Raw genomic sequence first — 18,238 nt, 5'->3', positions numbered from 1 at the left:
CAGAAAGATTACTATGTTTAATGCTTTAGAACTCTACATAAGTCTGTCCTGGTTCCTTCTTTATGTTTTTGAACCGCTGTCGATACGCTTAGACCATAAGACCATAAGACCCAGGAGTGGCAGTAAGGCCATTCGGCCCATCGAGTCCACTCCGAATGCAATCATGGCTGATGGGCATTTCAACGCCACTTGCCCGCATTCTCCCCATAGCCCTTAATTCCTTGTGACATCAAGAATTTATCAATTTCTGCCTTGAAGACATTTAGCGTCCCAGCCTCCACTGCACTCTGCGGCAATGAATTCCACAGGCCCACCACTCCTGGCTGAATAAATGTCTCCACGTTTCTGTTCTGAATTTACCCCCTCTAATTCTAAGGCTGTGTCCACGGGTCCTAGTCTCCTTGACTAACGGAAACAATTTCCTAGCGTCCACCCTTTCCAAGCCATGTATTATCTTGTAAGTTTCTATTAGGTCTCCCCTTAATCTTCTAAACTCCAATGAATACAATCCCAGGATCCTCAGCCGTTCCTCATATGTTAGACCTACCATTCCAGGAATCATCCGTGTGGATCTCCTCTGGACACACTCCAGTGCCAGTATGTCCTTCCTGAAGTGTGGGGACCAAAACTGGACACAGTACTCCAAATGGGGCCTAACCAGAGCTTTATAAAGTAGCACATCGGTGCTTTTATATTCCAACCCTCTTGAGATAAATGACAACATTGCATTCTCTTTCTTAATCACGGACTCAACCTACATGTTTACCTTTAGAGAATCCTCGACTAGCACTCCCAGATCCCTTTGTACTTTGGCTTTATGAATTTTCTCACCGTTTAGAAAGTAGTCCATGCTTGTATTCTTTTTTCCAAAGTGCAAGACCTCGTATTTGCTCACATTGAATTCCATCAGCCATTTCCTGGACCACTCTTCCAAACCGTCTAGATCCTTCTGCAGCCTCCCCACTTCCTCAGTACTACCTGCCTGTCCACCTAACTTTGTATCATCGGCAAACTTTGCTAGAATGTCCATAGTCTCTTCATCCAGATCATTAATATATAATGTGAACAGCTGTGGCCCCAACACTGGCTGTCATTCCAAAAAGGAACTTTTTATCCCAACTCTCTGCCTTCTGTAAGACAGCCTATCAATCCATACCAGTAGCTCACCTCGAACACCATAGGCCCTCACCTTACTCAGCAGCCTCCCGTGTGGCACCTTATCAAATGCCTTTTGGAAGTCTAGATAGACCACATCCACTGGGTTTCCCTGGTCTAACCTACTTGTCACCTCTTCAAAGAACTCCAACAGGTTTGTCAGGCACGACCTCCCCTTACTAAATCCATGTTGACTTGTTCTAATCAGACCTTGCTCTTCCAAGAATTTAAAAACCTCATTCTTAATGATGGATTCTAGAATTTTACCAACAACCGAGGTTAGGCTAACTGGCCTATAATTTTCCATCTTTTGTCTTGATCCTTTCTTGAACAACGGGGTTACAACAGTGATCTTGCAATCACCTGGGACTTTCCCTGACTCCAGTGACTTTTGAAAGATCTCAAGCAACGCCTCCGCTATTTCCTCAGCCACTTCCCTCAGAACTCTAGGATATAGCCCATCAGGGCTAGGAGATTTATCAATTTTAAGACCTTTTAGCTTTTCTAGCATTTTCTCTTTTGTAATGGCACTAATAGTACTTCTGGTACTAATCCACAAGCACTTAAAATAGCCTGTTTGACATGCACATAATCTCCTGACCACTCATGAAACAGCACTGCAAATACCTCACTGGCTCTGCCTAACAGTTTAGACTGAACTAGCTTTACCCACAAGACCTCAGGCCACTCCATCTGTCTCTCCAATTTTTCAAATGAAGTACAGAGCTCCTTGAAAGTAGAGTCACAGGTAGATAGGATAGCAAAGGCGGCACTTGGTATGCATTCCTTTATTATTCAGACTATTGAGCACAGAAGTTTCGGGTCATGTTGCGGCTGTCCAAGACATTGGTTAGGCCAACTTTGGAATGCCGTGTGTAATTCTGGTCTCCTTCCTATCGGAAGGATGTTATGGAACTTGAAAGGGTTCAGAAAAGATTTACAAGGATGTTGCCAGGGTTGGAGGATTTGAGCTATAGGGAGAGGCTGAACAGGCTGGGCTGTTTTCCCTGGATTTTCAGAGGCTGAGGGGTGACCTTATAGAGGTTTACAAAATTATGAGGGGCATGGATAGGATAAATAAGCAAAGTCTTTTCACTGGATTTGGGGAGTCCAGAACTAGAAGGCATAGGTTTAGGGTGAGAGGGGAAAGATATAAAAGAGACCTAAGGGGCAATGTTTTCGCAGAGAGTGGTACATGTTCGGAATGAGCTGCCAGAGGAAGTGGTGGAGACTAGCACAATTCAACATTTAAAAGGCATCTGGAAGGGTACATGAATAGGAAGTGTTTGGAGGGATATGGGTCGGGTGCTGGTTGGTGCAACTGGACTGGCATGGACGTGTTGAACCGAAGGGTTTGTTTCCATGCTGTACACCTCTATAATTCTCTGACGCTAATTGCCGAAGTTTCAAATCACTGCAGGCAGTCAGACACCGAGATAGAATTGTAAGGTCTTTTGGAGGTCCCACAGTTCGGGAGGATTGCATGGACTTGATGATATTGTACATGGAAGTAGGGTTGTCAGGACTGAAGCTGGGAACAGAGATAGAGAGAAGTGCAGGGGATTAGAGAGATATGGAAGCTAGTGGTCTCTCGTGGAAGTTCCAGGTAGAGGGATGCTTTTTGGAAATGTTGGACCTTGAAGAGATAGGTAGATTTGGAGGGGCTGGAGGGGTTTACAGAGGCATGGAGAAATGTAGTGACTGAAGCATACGGAGATGGTGAGGGCTGTAGGAGATGGAATAAGTTGGATGGACTGTAGAAGGGGTTCACGCAGACAAGGAGGATTGTAGCAGAGTGAGGAGTTTAAAGAGGTAGGGAGGGTGGAACATTCTCAGTAATGATTGGTTTGGAGCACTGTCCAGACTGGGGGAGGTTTCAGAATGATGAAGTGGTCGAGCAAAAGGAAGTGGTCGTAAAAACTATAGGAACATATACCTGTCACTTCGGTGCTGTGCTACTGCGGGTCATCAGGAGGACAGTTGTCCTCATTAAAATGTACAGATCCTCAGGGAATGGACAGGGTGGATGCTGAAAGGATGCCCACTTCCCCTTATGGGAGAGAGACAAACAAGCAGACTCTGTTTGACAAAGGTGGAGAAGGGTGAGTTGTCTTTTTCTTCCAATGGCCCAAACCTCCTTCAGGTTTGTTCCCACACAGCTCAAAGGAATGCAGTGCGATAACAAAGAGCAAGGTCATTTGGGACTGCAGGAGATACGAGACCAAGGCCAGGTTGGAGGGACTGGAGGCAGTGAGACAGAAGGGAGATGTTCAACGGCTGGAAGGGTTTCGAGGGAGTGGACACTGTCAGGACTGGGAAACATGACACGCTCACTCATGAGAGGGAGATGACGATATGGCACAAGGTCAAACACAGCAGGAGGATCCCAAGATCCATACCTGTCATTTATTTATGGAGTTGCTCTCACCCAGTCTGTGCCAAGCCCCACAGAGTCAAGATTAGAGTGGTGCTGGAAAAGCACAGCAGGCCAGGCACCATCTGAGGAGAGGAAAAGTTGACATTGGGCAAAACGTCGATTTTCCCGCTTTTCAGATGCTGCCTGACCTGATGTGCTTTTCCAGCACCACTTAATCGAGACTATGATCTCCAGCATCTGCAATTATCACTATTTCAACATACAAACAGCATGAGGTTTCCAAGCTGCTGGTGCTCAGCGCCCAGTGTACTCACCCCTGAACCTGTCAGTGAGGTATTTACACAGTTATACATTCTCCAGAAACACTGTGTCCTAGCCGACATAAATGGTAAATTGACACTCAACTAAGCAAAGACTATCTGCACTCAGATTCCCTGGTGATACAACCCTCTGAGTGATTGTCTGCAGAGAACGACAGAATCCACGAATCCCCATTGCATGGGTCAGGGTCAATGACAAAAGTTTCATTCTTTTAAAAATCACAACTCCTCAATTCCTGCATTTCACATAACTGCCATTTAAAAATATTAAAATAAAGAACATTCTAAATGAAGGCTTTAATTAAGTGAGCTGTGGTCAGTCATGTAGATCTGGAGGTTACCATAATGTACAGACAGTGCTTTCTATCAGGTCAGTATCAGGCACACAGACAGAATGAGCAAATAGATTCACATCTGAATTCACATCTCCCATCCTGGCAATTTGAAGCTGTGCTCACCAATTCCGGTAAAGATCTCTAGAAAAAGGGCATCAGAGCCAGAAGACTGGAGGTTGGCTATCGTGTTGCTACTATTTTAGGAAGGCAGTAAAAAAAAGCCGGGAAACTATAGGCTGTTGAGCCTGACATCGGTGGGCAAGTTGCTGGAGGGAATCGTAAGGGACAGGATGTACATGTATTTGGAAAGACAAGGACTGATTAAGGACAGTCAACATTGCTTTGTGAGTGGGAAATCATGTCTCACAAACTTGATTGAGATTTTTGAAGAAGTAACATAGAGGATTGATGAGGGCAGAGCGGTGGATGTGATGTATATGGACTTCAGTCAGGCGTTCAACAAGGTTCCCCATGGGAGACTGGTTAGCAAGGTTAGATCTCATGGAATACAGGGAGAACTAGCCACTTAGTACAAAACAGGCTCAAAGGTAGAAGACAGAGGGTGGTGGTGGAGGGTTGGTTTTCAAACTGGAGGCCTGTGAACAGTGGATGCCACAAGGATCGGTGCTGGGTCCAATACTTTGTATTGTTTACATGAATGATTTGGATGTGAGCATGAGAGGTATAGTTTGTAAGTGTCCAGTTGGCAACAAAATTGGAGGTGTAGTCATCAGCGAAAAAGGTTACTTCCGATTACAACAGGATCTGGACCAGATGAGCCAATGGCCTGAGAAGTAGCAGATGGAGATTAATTCAGATAAATGCGAGGTGCTGTATTTTGCAAAAGCAAATCTTTGCTGGACTTATACACGTAATGGTCAGGTCTGACAAAGTGTTGCTGAATATAGTAAAAATTGGAGTGCAGGTTCATAGCTCCTTGAAAGCAGAGTCACAGGTAGGTAGGATAGTGAAGATTGCATTTGGTATGCTTTCTTTTATTGGTCAGAGTGTTGAGTACAGGAGTTGGGAGGTCATGTTGTGGCTGTACAGGACATTGGTTAGGTCACTTTTGGAATATTGTGTGCAATTTTGGTGATCTTCCTATCGGAAGGATGTTGTGAAACTTGAAAGGGTTCAGAATATATTTACAGGGATGTTGCCAGGATTGGAGGGGTTGAGCTAGAGGGAGAGGCTGAATACGCTGGTGCTGTTTTTCCCTGGAGTGTCAAAGACTGAGGGGTGACCTTATTGTGGTTTATAAAATCATGAAGGGCATGGAGAGGGTAAAGAGACAAAGTCTTTATCCTTTGGTGTGGTAGTCCAGAACTGGAGGGCATAGGTTTATGTTTAGAGGGGAAAGATATAAAAAAAAAAGATTTAAGGAGCATTTTTCCCCCGCAGAGGGTGCTATGTGTATGGAATGAGCTGTCAGAGGAAGTGGTGGAGGCTGAAACAAAGGCATCTGATGGGTATATGAATAGGAAGGGTTTGCAAGAATATGGGCCAGGTGCTGGTAGGTGGGACTAGATTGGGTTGGAATATCTGGTCGGCATGGACGGGTTGGACAGAAGGGCCTGTTTCCATGCTGTACATCTCTTTGACTAGAAGAGGGGCTGAATGGTCCAATCAAAAATGATCTGTGGTTCAAATCATAACATCCTTCAGTTTCTGTAATCCATTCTTGGTTCCATCTTGCAGGCTCTATGAATCCCGCTCCCTCTACACTCCTACAGGACCCACGTCCCTTCCAATGTTTGTACCATCCTCCAGGTTCTGCAGCCCTTCCTACCTCTGTAACATGGCCCGGACTCGACAACTCTTCCTTCCTCTGCAGTGTTCCCCAGAAGGGCATTTACAGAATTAGGGAGGGATATTGAGACTGGAGGATTTTGCAGGCATTAGGAATATAGAGACTTGAGGAGGTTTCACAGTTTATGAGTGTTGCAGGGACTGGAGGAAGTTACAAAGATAGGGATGGTTTCACATTGGAGGATTCTGAAGGAAAAAAAAAGTTTACATGGTTAAAGGCAGGATACTTAGCAGTGTGCACGAATAGAGGGTTCTTGTGTCCCTGAAGTTACCACCCCACGTTGAGAGGGTATTAAGAAGGCATATGGTGCGTTGGCTTTCATTAGCGGGGGATTGAGTTTAAGAGATCCAGGATTTCGCTGCAGATCTGTAGAGCCCCAATTACACCACACTTGGAATACTGTGAACAGTTGCGTTCGCCTCATTATAGGAAGGATGTTGAAGCTTTAAAGACAGTGCAGAGGATACTTAGCAAGATGCTGTCTGTACTGGAGGGCATGCCCATTGAAGTTAGGTTGTGGAAGCTAGGGTTTTTCTGATCGTAGTGAAGAAGGAAGAATGGTGACATGATAGAGGTGTACAAGGCAATGAGAGGCATCGATCGCGTGGATAACCAGAGACAACTTCCCATTGCAATATGGCTAGCACAAGGGGATTATGTTTAAGGTAATTGGCGGAAGATTTAGCTTATATATCAGAGGTACGTTATTTACACAGAGTGTGGTGGGTGCGTGGAATGGACTGCCAGCCGTGGTAGTAGATTCAGACACATTACGGACATCTAAGCAACTCTTCCATAGGCACAGCGATTATAGCAAAATATAGGGTATGTAGGTTAGTTTAGTCTTAAGAGTAGGATAAAAGGTCAACACAATATCGAGGGCTGAAGGGCTTGTACTGGGCTGTCCTATTCTATGTTCTAAATAGTGAGGGTTGTGAAGGCAGGAAGAGGTTTCGGAAAGCTGAAGAGGATGGGGTCTGAATGAAGAGACACAAAGAGGAGGCGTTGCTGAGGTTGTAAGAGGTAACAGAGACAGAGGGTTGTGGGGACTGGAGGTGGTTTCACAGGGAGGGAGGAGCATCGAGTCACAAGAGGTTACAGAAATGTGGAAATCTGTAAGGCCTATAGGGGTTTCATGGAGTTAGGGAGGTTGGGAGGGATGGATCAGTTTGGTAAGGATGTTGGTAGGATGGGGTGTTTTACACAGACAGGAATGTTTCAGGTGAATGGAGCTGAGTACAGAGATAAAGTGGGTTGTACTGATTGGAAAAACAAACAGACATATGGAGGGTAGTCGTGACTGAAGATGTTTATAGATACAGGAAGGCTTAGGTTCTGCAGGTAATTTAGATATGGAGGGTGTGGATTCATACAGATTTTCCAAGTGATAAAGACAGCAATTTTGGTTGGAGACAGTTTCACAGATTAGGGAGCATTTGTAACCTCCTCCAGTTTGGTCAAAGTGGGAAGCGTTGAAGGGGAGGGTGATGATTACACTTGTAAGAGCTGGAGAAGATTATGGGAATGAATAGATGGATGGAGACACTGGAGGAGCTTACATTGACAGGGTGGGTGCTGGCAATGGGAAGATATCACATAGATAGAGGGTCTTGTAGGAACTGGATTGGAAGAGTCACAGGCATTGGAATGACTTCTGCAGACTGGGAGTATCACAGGGACTGGGAGGATTGTAGGGTCTCCACAGATTGAGCGTGTCTTTAAGAATAGAAGAGTTTATGTAGATACGGAAATCTTAAACCCAATGCATGCAGTCTTCATTTCAAGACCAGAGCCTTATTATCCCACATCAGCCAAGGATCCCTAACCCTGCCAGCTTTTCCCTTTATCCCAATGGGGCATTCGGGTCCTGGATTCTTGAGATCACACTTTGCAAAGCCTCCCATTTGCCAGTTGTTCCTTTTCCTTCAAACAGACTCACCCAATCGATTGGAATCATAATGTGAAGGTGCCGGTGTCGGACTGGGGGTGGACAAAGTTAAAAATCACCCGACACTCGGTTCCAGTCCAACCGGTTTATTTGAAAGCACTAGCTTTCAGAGCACTGCTTCTTCATCAGGTGGTTGTGGAGCACAATCCTAAGGTACAGAATTTATAGCAACAGGATGGCAGTGTCATGGAATGTAATATCAAACAAATTTAATTTAAGCCTTTCATCTGTTTCAGTGATCACCAGCGCTTCCAAAGCGAGTTGGATTATAATTGGGCATTGTGCAATTTTAAATTCACGGCATTGACACTGGCCAGATCCTGCAGAATGGCCCCAAACCTGGCCCTGTTCCAGTTTTCCTCTTCAATCTGTGGACCTGCTGATCTTTTTCCATAACTATGTTAAAATGAAGACAGTTGTGGGCACTGGACCCAATGTGCTCTCTGAATGACAGTTCAGTCACTTGCCCGACCTTGTTTTCTGAGGGGAGATCCAGTGTTGCACCTGCCTGAGCAGAGTAGGGCCCTCTGCATATTAATTTAGGAACCTTCCTTGGACACATTTGAAAAATTGCCCTCCGTCCAGGTCTTTTTATACTCTAGGTGGCCCAGTCAATACAGGGAAAATTAAAATCTTCAGCCTGCACTCCTTTATTATCCTTGTAGTTATCTGCAATCTCTCTACACATCTGGTCCTCTGGCACCTGTTGGGTCTACAACAGTCTACAATACAGTCCCAACAAAGTGACCACTCCCCTTCTTCTTTCTAACTTCTAACCATGAGGAATTTTAAATGAATACATGTTTTAAAAATTGGAATTAACAATCCATAAATAAGTATTGATAAAAATCCAAACACTTGACCTTCAGAGAAAGACAACAGTTCACTCTCATGTGGTCTGCAGGACATACCCACAGCAAAGTGTTTGCCTCTCAATTACCCTGTGAAATGGGCGAGCTAGCTGCTTAGCTCAAGGGCAACAAGGGATGGGCAATAAAGGCTAGTCAGCCAGAGACACCCACATCCCATACCTGATTTTTTTTTAAAAAATCCATTCAGATTGGTCCCAGTGGAACAATGTCCTGGCCAATCACGTTGGTAGATTTATGGACAGGGCTTTAAACTGACAGAGAGGATGCAGGGACAGGCTTCAGGTGAAAGGAGCTTTCCAAATCCAAAGAGAAAACGTGAAGCATCAGAGCAGCACGGGGAATGTGACCGAAGACAACAGAAAGGAACAGGATGGGACAAAGTTTAACTAAAACTGTAGATCAGCAAATCCATTTGTGACAGGAAATTGTGGGTGATAGGAAATTATGTTTTTTATTAATGGACAAAGTCTCTGCAACAAGGTAGATGGATTTGTGACACAGAGATAAAAGGGATTTAGACACCCGAGAGATGTGGTTACAGAGCGAACAAAAGGTGGAACAGAAATATTCAATGGTTCACAACCTTGTGCAAATTCAGGCAAAATGGATGACGCTAACAATAATGGGTAAGAAAGGCATTACAGAGAAAGCATTTGGCATCAGATCATGAAGTAGAGTCAGTCTGAATGTAAATTCTGGCTACTACTTGCCAAGGACACAAGCAGCAGAACAGTTTTATGCACCGAACAGGAATTCATGGCTCGTCACTGCAATAAATAGGAATTCATTGGAATTTTTAATACAGGCATGGTGAACATTTAGTGAAACGTCAATATTCGCAAAGTCTGGGACAGTCACACTGACAACAGTGATATTGGAAGAGGAGTTCAGAGAATTCTTTTCAGTGTTTCTTAGAATAACACATTGTGCAACTGGCGAGGGATGTAACTGTCTCAGAGCGACTGTTGTGTGATAAAACTTAGGGAATGCGTAATGTCACCTGGAGAGATCCTCTGGGAAATTGTGATAAAGTGCAGTTTAAAGAAATATAAAGTTTTAAAGTGAATCACAGAAAGGACAAGCTACAACTAGAAACAAAAATAGCCAATTACATGGGTTTGAGAGGAGAACTGACCAAGGTAAACAGGCTAAATAGACTGAAATATGTGCCTGTAAATGAACAGTGGAAAACATTTGAAGGAACAGTGTAAAATACTCAACAAAAGGACATTCCACTGAAACAGACAAAAACTCAGCAAGAAATCCCCAGCGGTCCCTCACTCAGGACAAAATGGATCATATTAGATTATGCGGCTGAGAAGATCAGCAAAAAGTACTTAAAATCCTGAAGTGAGAGAGTGTTTTAGAGTAAGTTTTAAAGGGATTGCATTGGGTCTGTTAGCAGGAGTTGGGCAGTTGGAGGAGGAATCGTTGTCAAGGTTTATTGACACGATATGAACATGGAGAGGTGAAGGTGCTGGAGGTGGTGAGAGTGTTATAGAGAGTGGTCAGGGCCTGAACGGTGTTACAAAGCCAGTACGGATTGCTGCAGCTGGAGGGGTTTATAGAGGTAGGGAGGGACATATGTATTTTTATTTATTCACTCATGGGATGTGGGTGTCACTGCCTGAACCAGCATTCTTTGACCCCATGCTAATTATCCAGAGATTGTTGGGGCCCTGGTGGATAAATATAATACTTTGCTGGCCACAGGTGAAGTGCTGAATGACTGGAGGATCGCTAATGTGGTTCCTTTGTTCAAGAGCAGCAGGGATAGGCCAGGTAATTACAGAGCAGATAGTCTGATAGCAGGGGGGAGGGATATTATTGGAAACAATAGTGAGGATGAATCGACACTTGCAAAGGTAAGGATCAACTCGGCTTAGACATCACGGATTTGGCAGAGAAAGATACCGTCTGAGGAATTCAGTTCAGTTTTTTTGAAATGATGCTTAAGTATATTGATGAAGGCAGTGCAGATGATGTGGTTTACACGGACTTGACTAAGTCCTGAAACAAGATCCAACATGGAAGGCTGGTCCAAAAGGACTGGGTTCCAAGGCAAGTTGGCAAATTGGATGCAAAATTGGTGGATAGCATACTTTCACCATCAGGTGTACCACAGGGATCTGTGCAGGAACCATTGCTGGGTATTCTGTCAAATAATAACTTTGAAGTGAAAGCAGAAGGTATCAAGAGTAGGTTTGCAGATGACATGAAAGGTAAGGGTGTTGTTCACAGTGAGGGGGATGGTCTCCATCTGCAGTCCGATGTCGATTGGATGATAATATAAGCAGAGTTTAGTTCTGATTGAAGTGAGGTAACACTCTGTGGTAGGTACGATAAGCGAAAGACAGACATAATAAACGGTAGGTCTTTGTGGAGTACTGAGGAACACAGGGACCTTGGTGGACAAATCCATAGATCCCTGAAGGTGTCAGCACAGGGAGACAGGGTGGGAAAAGCACCTCAACTGGGAGCAGGAGAGGGACCCACATCCTGGTGGGGTGAATTGCTAGAGCTGCTTGAGAGGATATAACCTAGTCTGGCAGGGTGTTGGACCTTAAACTGTCGTAAGGCCAGAATGAAGATTGAGGCTGATACACGAGTTAAAGACAGCAATTTCAGCAGACAAGGCAGGCAAGAACATAGCATGGAATGGGGCAAAACTGATGATTAAACTGCATTTATTTCAATGCAAGGGGCCAGACAGCTAAGGAGGATGAACTCAAGGCATGAATTAGAACATGGGACTGGGATATTATAGTTATTACAGAAACACAGCTGATGGAGGGACAGGACTGGCAGTTCATTGTTTCAAGGTAGAGATGCTACAGGAAGGGGAGGCAAGAGAGGACGTGTGGTGGTGGGTTTTGATTGCATGAATCATCACAGCAGTACTTAGAGAGGATATTCCTGTGGGATCGCCCAGTGAAGCTATGTTAGTGGAACTGAGAAATAAGAATGGGTCATCATTTTGATACGATCGGACTGCTGACCCCGAATAATCTGTGGCAGACTGAGGAACAAATATGTCAGGACATCTTAAATATCAACAATAATAATAGGGCTGGTATGGTACGGATTTTGAACTTTCCAAACCTAGACTGGGACAGCCAGTGTTCAGGGTTTGTAAGGGAGAAAATTGGTAATTTTATTCCAGAAAACTCCCAATCAATATATAAATGGCCTGAAAAGAGAAAGGGGCAAAACCTGACCTCCACTTGGTAATTAAGGTAGGGAAAGGGACTGAGGTGTTAGTGGGAAAGCATTTTGCCAAAGTGACCACAGTTCTAGTAGTTTGAAAATAGCTTTGGAAAAGGACAGGCCTGGTCCATAGGTTCAAGTTATAAAATGGGGCCTGACCAATCTTGATCGTATTTGCCAGGAACTTTCAAAATGTGATTGGGGAAGGGAATTATTTACAGGGAAAGGGAAGTCTGGCAAGTGAGAATATTTTAAAAGTGAGATAAACTGATCGATCACCACCAGCATGTTCCTGTTTGTGTGCAGCCCAATGCTGACAACATTCGGAAACACTGGCTGTCTATTGAGGGTCTGGTCAAGGAAAAGGGGGCACATGTCAGGTATAGCCAGCTGGATAAAGGGAATCCCTGAGGATATACAGGGGCTGTAGGAATACACTGAGTAGAAAACAGGAATGAAGAAAGGCTAAATGAAATAGCCTCAGCAGAGAAGGAAAGGGGAATCCAAAAGTGATTGTATCAGTATATTAAGAGTGCATAAGTAACTCGGGGCAAAATAGTGTCCATTAAAGATCAATGAGGCCATCGATGTGTGGAACTGCAGGATATTTGCTAAGATCCCAAACATTTTTTTCATTCCAGAACTTACTGTGGAGAAAGACTGGGGAACTCAGGGAACAAGAGTAATACATTAGACCACAATTGGAGTACTCTGCAAATCCAGTCTCTCTGCTACAGGAAGGATGTTGTGAAACTTAAAAGGGCTCAGAAAAGATTAACAAGATGTTGCCCGGGTTGTTGCTGAATAAGCTGGGGTTACTGTCACTGGAGAATCGGAGACTGAGGGATGACCTTTCAGAAGTTTATATAAACATGAGGGGTATGGATAGGGTAAGCATTCAAGGCTTTTCCCAGAAGTTGGGGAGTCCAAAACTAGAGGGCATAAGTTTAAGGTTAGAGGTGAATGGTTTACAGAGGGACTGAAGGGACAGCTTCTTCACATACATGGTGATGTGTGTATGGAATGAGCTGAGAGAGAAAGTAATGGAGACTGATACAATTACAACATTTAAAAGGTATCTGGATGGGCATCTGAATAGTAATGGTGTAGACGTATATGGGCCAAATGCTGGAAAAGGAAATGGATTTATTTAGATCTTCTGGGAAGCCTGGACGAGTTGGGGACCGAAGGGTCTGTTTCTATGCTGTATATCTCTATGACTTGAAAAGAGTGCATGTTATAAAAGAGGTGGTGCTGGAGGTTTTAAAACACAAAGCTATGGCAAGTCCCAGAACCTGATTAAGTGTATCACAGGACACTGTGGGATGTTAGGGAAGAAAGTGTGGAGCCTCAAGCAAAGGTATGTGTACTACTGACAGCCATGTGTGATGGACTGGCAGGCTGGAGGGTGGCATCATGGACAGTGAAGGAGATTTTCTGAGATTACAAAGGGATCTTGATGAAGTGAGTGAATGGGCTGAAAAACTAGAGATGGAATTCAATCTGAATAAATACGAGGTAATGCATTTTGTAAAACAAACAAGGGTAGAGCTTATACAATTAATGTTAAGGCTTCAGTTAGTGTTTTAGAGCGGAGGGACCTCTGGGTTCAGCTACATAATTCTTGAAGCTTGCATCACAGGATGGATAAGACAGTGCTTGGCATGCCTGACTATTGCTCAGTCCATTGAATATAGGATTTGGGACGTCATGTTGAGATTGCACAGACATTTGTGAGGAGAAAGTGAGGTCTGCAGATGCTGGAGATCAGAGCTGAAAATGTGTTGCTGGAACAGCGCAGCAGGTCAGGTAGCATCCAGGGAACAGGAGAATCGACGTTTTGGGCATAAGCCCTTCTTCAGGAATGAGGAAAGAGACATTTGTGAGGCCTGTTCTGCAATACTCCATCCAGTTCTGGTCACCCAGTTAACAGGGAGGATATTATTAAGCTGCAGGGCGTTCAGAAGAGATTTACCAGGATATTGCTGGGTATGGAAAGCTTCAGTTCTGAAAAATGGCTGGATCGGCTGAGTCTTTTTTCACTGGAGCCTGGAGGTTGAGACATGATGCTATAAAGATTTATGAAAAAAAATGAGATATATAGGTCGATTTCATGGCAGTTGCCTTTTCCCCAGGATGGGGGAGTCTCAAGAGGCGGGGTCACATTTTTAAGGTTAGAGGAGAGAGATGTTCAAAAAAAGATATGGGGCAATTTATTACACAGAGGGTGGTTTGAGTGTGGAATGAACTTCCTGAGAAAGGGGTTGATGTGGGTACAATTACAACATTTAAAAGATATTTGGATAAACAGGTGAATAGGGAAGGGTTAGAGTGATTTGGGCCATCTTCAGACAGCTGGGAAGAGTTTAGTTTTAGATTATGGTGAATATCAACTGAAGGGTCAGTTTCCATGCTGCATGGCTCTATGACAAGAATATGGTTTTATTCCATTATTGAAGAAAGGATCAGGGCTGGGTCCACGGATGTGCATCATCTACAGAAACGATTTGGTTCAAAATATAGGAGTGATTGTGCGAATGTTTGTTGATGATCAAATGAATGGTGTCGTGGGCAGTAAATACGGTTATCAAAGAGGATCGTGACCAACTGGGCCAGTGGGCCAAGGAATGAAAGCTGGAGTTTAATTCAGCTGTTGGATTTTGTTAAGACAAACCATGGAGGACTAATACAGTTAATGGAAGGGCTCTGGGCAGTATTGTCCAACAGAGAGAGACAGAGAGAGTGAGCAAGAGGTGCAGTTACATTGTTCCTTGGAAGTGGCATACCAGGTGGACAGGGTGGGGAAAGCGGCATTTGGCACATTTGGCGACATTGGCCAGCACTTTGTTACATACATTAGATATATTTGTAACATTGTCCTAAATATTTCCCTTGGGCAGAGGAGGCCACGGGGTGACCTTATAAAGCTTTACAAAACCATGCGGGGCCTAAGAATGGTGAATAACCAAGAGTAGGTGAGTCCAAAACTAGAGGGTATAAACGGGAGATGAGAGAGCAAGGATTTAAAGAGGGAGCTGAGGGGGAACATTATACACAGGGGATTGTGCACAGACAGAACGGACTGCCTCAGGCACATGGGAGAAACAAGAACAATTACAACACGGAAAAGACATTTGGGCAGGTACATAGAGAGGAGAAGGTTTGAAGAGATAAGGGCCAAACGCAGGGAAATGAGACTCGTTCAGTTTAAGTAACATGGGCAGCATTGAAGAGTTGGACCACAGGTTCTGTTTCCGTGCTGTATCACTCTGTATCCAGTTAAAGAGGATTACAGTACCGAAATAAAGCATGTTGTAGACACTGAAGCAATTTACAGCGATAGGGATGGTAATCTGGAGTGCAGTACATCTCAAATATGTGGAGAGACTAATCGGGAATGGAGCAAGTTACAGGGACAACTACTGTTATAGGAGTTAAAGATGACTGAAGACACTGGTGCACAAGCCATGCCATAGATACAGTGTTGCAGAGTAGTGAGTCTTCGTACAGTGTTGGAGCGAGAACGCAGAAGAGAAAGATTCCAGGCAGCATTCTCAACCTCTCATCGGAGGCCTGCTTTAACCTCTACGGTCCTGATGCTCACTAAGACAGCGCAGGCCTGGATTGATAACTATGAACTCCCGATGCTGTCTCAGTGCAACATCGGTTAAAGTAGATGTGGTGATTGAGTCTGGGGTGTGTCTCTACTGTGCTCCCCATCCAGCACTGTATCTATATCATGTCTTGTTAGCCGATGCTTGGAGCCCGCTCATTGCTCTCTGCTCTGTGCACTATGAGTGATCTTACCTTGCTGCAGGATTTATTGAAGGCTCAAGAACCCCCTGCCCTTCGTCTCTCTGGCTGACCAAGCATCTTCAAGGGAGTGATGGATGAGACACACAACAGTTCAGAAGTCTATTAGGTCAGGAACTTCCTGAGTACCTACAGGAGACAGAGAGATAGACAGAATGGGAAATTAGACTGATACAGTGAGGGTTACACAAGGAGAATGGAAATGAGCCCCACAGATATCTAGAAAATCCCAAACTCCATCCCTGGCCTGTGCTGTTGCGTTTCTCTGGAGTGGAGAATTCTGTTGGCTCAGGATCTGGAGCAGCTGCAAGAGCGAGAGACACTGACAGAGACAGCAATTAGACTCACACAGTGAGGGAGTCCACATGGAGAGAGACTGAGTGATATCACCAGAGTGCTGGAAGACTTCAGGATCACATAATCATGTTGGAAGAATGGGTTTAGCTTCATGTATCAGTGCCCAGGGATGAGCAACCAGTGAGCAGATGAAGTGATGGCCTAGTAACATTATTGTTAGGGCATTTATCCAAAACCTCAGCTAATGTTCAGGGGAGGCAGGTTTGAATCCCATTATAAGATATGATGGAATTTAAAATCAATAATTTAAAAAATAGCAATAAACAATCCATAAACAAATATGAAACCATTGCTGATGTACAAAAATCACAATCCCTTAGGTTAGATTCCATACAGTGTGGAAACCGGCCTTTCGGCCCAACCAGTCCACGCCATCCCTCCGAAGAGTAACCCACTCAGACCCATCTCCCTCAACCTAATACACCAATTCGCCTGACCTGCACGTCTTTGGACTGTGGGAGGAAACCGGAGCATCTGGAGGCAATTCACGCAGACACGGGGAGAATGTGCAAACTCCACACAGTCGCCCGCGGCTGGGATCAAACCTGGGCCCCTGGTGCTGTGAGGCAGGAAGGCTAATCACTGAGCCACCGTGCTGCCAACTTGTCCTGTCGACAACAAGACCTGATCATCCTCACGTGGTCTGCACGACATACCCACAGCAAAGTGTTTGCATCGCAATTGCCCTCTGAAATGGCCAAGCAAGTTATACAGCTCATGGACAGCTAGGGCTGGGCAGTAAAGGCTGGTCAGCCAGAGACACCCACATCCCCTACCTGATTTATAAAAAAATCCAATAGAATGGTCACACTGGAACCGTGCTGGGACCAGTATCCTGGCCAATCATGTCAGTAGGTTTAAGGACAGGGCTTTAAACTGACAGAGAGGATGCAGGGACAGGGTCCAGGTGAAAGGAGCTTTCCAAATCCAAAGAGAAAAGGTGAAGCATCGGAACAGTATAGGGATGTGACAACGCAATCAGAAAGGAACAGGATGGGACAGCGATTAACTAAAACTGTACATCAGTGAATAGGTTTGTGACAGGAAATTGTGGGAAAGAGTAAATCATGTTTTTTTTTTTGAATGACGAAGTCTTATCAATAAGGCAGATGGATTTGTGACACTGAGATAAAAGAGGTTTAGACACCAGAGAGATATGGTTACAGGGTGAACAAAAGGTGGACATAAATATTCAATGGATCACAACCTTGCGGAAACTCAGGCAAAATGGGTAACACTAACAATAATGGATAACAAAGGCATTACAGAGAAAGCATTTGGTCTCAGATCATGAAGTAGAGTCAGACCGAATGTAAATTCTGGCTACTACTTGCCGAGGACACAAGCAGCAGAACAGTTTTAGCAACCGAACAGCATTTCATTGCTCATCACTGCATTACACAGGAACTCATTTGAATTTTCAACAAACACATTGTGATAATTTTGGGAAAAGTCAATGTTCGCATAATGTGGGACAGTCACACTGGAAAGAGTGATATTGGAAGAGGAGTTCAGAGAATTAGTTTTCAGTGTTTCTTTGAACAATAAATTGTGCAACTGGCTCGGGACGGAACGATCTCAGAGCGACCGTTGTGTGATGAAACTTCGTGAATGAGTAATGTCACCTGCAGAGATCGTCTGCAAAATTGTGATAAAGTGCAGTTTAAAGAAATATAAAATTTTAAAGTGAATCACAGAAAGGACAAGATACAACTAGAAACAAAAATAACCAATGACATGAGTTTGAGACGAGAACTGACCAAGGTAAATAGGCTAAACAGACTGAAATATGTGCCTGTCAATGAACAGTGGAAAACATTTGAAGGAGCATTTCCTAAGTCTGGACAGATGAAAGTTTTCTCATTAGTATGAACATGGTGTTGGATAATCCAATCACTGGACGTTTTATAGCATTTTCCGCAATCCAGACATTGAAATGATTTCTCGTCATTGTGATCGAGCAGGTGTCGCAGTAGGTCAGAGAAGGAGTTTATCCCTTCCCACACATTGAGCTTGTTACTGGTATCATTGCTTTCGTGGGGTT

At 44.3% G+C, this 18,238-nt stretch overlaps 1 long non-coding RNA gene across 1 annotated transcript in view; it reads right to left on the bottom strand.

Moving 5' to 3' along the window:
• Window positions 1–18,238, bottom strand: part of LOC148145799 (uncharacterized) — a 111,868-nt gene that overhangs the window by 78,645 nt on the left and 14,985 nt on the right. Inside the window, exon 2 of the long non-coding RNA XR_015761320.1 lies at window positions 15,832–15,966. This is a non-coding gene — a long non-coding RNA (uncharacterized LOC148145799). The remainder of the gene's footprint in view (window positions 1–15,831; window positions 15,967–18,238) is intronic.

The sequence above is a fragment of the Chiloscyllium plagiosum genome, unplaced genomic scaffold (assembly GCF_037043375.1).
Source record: "Chiloscyllium plagiosum isolate Xiang-an unplaced genomic scaffold, Cpla_swu_hap1 HiC_scaffold_24, whole genome shotgun sequence".
Classification (NCBI taxonomy): domain Eukaryota; kingdom Metazoa; phylum Chordata; class Chondrichthyes; order Orectolobiformes; family Hemiscylliidae; genus Chiloscyllium; species Chiloscyllium plagiosum.
The sequence above is the reverse complement of the archived record's forward strand: the minus strand, read 5'-3'. Positions and strand labels throughout refer to the sequence as shown.